General features: G+C 31.0%; 1 long non-coding RNA gene across 1 annotated transcript; it reads right to left on the bottom strand.

Moving 5' to 3' along the window:
• Positions 1–623: 623 nt before the first annotated feature.
• Positions 624–1,384, bottom strand: LOC109863470. The gene is made up of 3 exons (XR_002251342.1): positions 1,216–1,384; positions 891–1,078; positions 624–666 (listed from the first exon to the last, which is right to left on the bottom strand). It is a non-coding gene; the product is annotated as an uncharacterized LOC109863470 (long non-coding RNA).
• Positions 1,385–1,914: the final 530 nt, after the last annotated feature.

Genomic DNA, 1,914 nt, shown 5'->3' with positions numbered 1-1,914 from the left:
TATATGTAAATAAAACTTTTATATGATAGTTTTTATCGTAATACTATTTAACAGAAATATATATTTCAAAAAACAATTAAATAAAAGAAACAAAACGGACGGATATTTTCAGATATCGTAATGAAGTTGTAATTGGCAATAATTACAGAATAATAATTTTTCTCTAATTATTATTCTATATTTCTTCTTGCTCTTTATATTTGTTAATTACTTTCAATACATCAAGTACACAATTAAATCTCATATCGCATTTAACTTGTTTTAGACCAACATATGCACACTTTAACATATCATTTATGTCTTTATCAACATTATCGCTATCAGAAATATGTACTTTTTGTTCAGGTTTTTGTGAGATTATGTGTTCAACACTTTGTGCTACTTTTTGAAGTGACTGTACACCTGAACGCATATAATTATCCATATCTACGTTTTTTTTCTTATAAAATTCATCTGGTTCTGGTATTTTTACATTACTGTTCTCCTTTTGCTTGTATTTTTCCTTTGTGTATTTTTCAGTTTTGTTACAAAGTGCCTGTTTTGATGAAACTTTATTCAATACTGCATGTGCCATAGGGGAGAAAGGGACACGATCTTCTATATGAAAATTATGCATCTCATTTTTGTCATATGATGATTGTTGTGATATTGACAGCAGACTGTCATCTAAAACAATTAATAGAAAACGACCAATAAAAACCACTTATAATGAGTGCATAAGTCCTGATTACACATGATCAAATACCAGATATGATTGTTGAACTACAGACATTAAAACTATTTAGATCACAAATCATGATTGTGTATCAGGGACGTTTCCCTTACAAAATAATTTTCAGAAACTAAAAATCAGTGCTAATAAGAATAATTTCATATATATAAATACATACCACTGCTCAAAGATATGCTCTCATACGTGTACGTATCAGATTGTGCAGTATCAACGTCTGCAGTGCCTTGAATACCTATACATGAACTGTCCATGATTATAGGTGACGGTTTGTTAATAACAAACTAAGATCCACTTGATTCATCATTAGAAATACATGATGCAGGCCGCTTCATGTTTGATTTGGTTCTGTAAAAAAAAAATTAAAGTTTTATATATATACATACATACACATACATTTTTAAAGCTGCGTGTATGTACACACACACACACATCCATATACACAGCTTTAAAAACTATAAAATAACAAATAACAGTATACGAACTGCCGTGAACTATAATGTGGGACAAGAAATGACATTTCACCATAATACTGGAATTCCTGGGTGTCTTGGCTTGCACCCGATCCTGATCGCCCTTGCTCATAGTATTTTTTATGTTGACGTGACCACATAGCCCTTAGACTGTCCCATCGTTTTTGAGCTTGATCACCTAATATAAAAGTAAAAGAAATCATGATATTTAAAGTGATATTTTAAATAAATATTTTTAAATAATTGTACATACCTGTTTTTTTGTTGGTTAGAGCGGCACCTATTTGAGCCCATACTTCTTTTTTATCCACAGTCTTGAACCCTCGCATTTTTTTATTATATATGCAAGAATTAAGCTCAACGAGCTTAATAAGCTCCATAAAATCTATTTCTTCGAAGTGTAATAATTCCATTTTCTACTTTTACACAGTTTACGGCAGATTTTATAGGTTATACAAGCTCGGGTCTCTTGTTAAAAATGGCAGACACAATATTGCTTTCGATTGGTTAGTCACAACGTGATTTTAAGTTCTAACTCGAAAAAGATGGAATTTGGCCATCTCCACTCAGTCACTGACTACTGACTTATTCTTGTCTTATAACGCACTACTGACTCGCTAAAACTTGCTTCTGACTTCTGATTTATTACTAATATCTTATTGTAGAAGGCCTCTTACCGTTGGAAAGAAAATTGAAGAAATCTCAAATTTT

The sequence above is a fragment of the Pseudomyrmex gracilis genome, unplaced genomic scaffold, assembly GCF_002006095.1.
Source record: "Pseudomyrmex gracilis isolate BER0280 unplaced genomic scaffold, ASM200609v1 scaffold_5223, whole genome shotgun sequence".
NCBI classification, from domain to species: domain Eukaryota; kingdom Metazoa; phylum Arthropoda; class Insecta; order Hymenoptera; family Formicidae; genus Pseudomyrmex; species Pseudomyrmex gracilis.
This window is presented reverse-complemented; position numbering and strand designations above follow the sequence as displayed.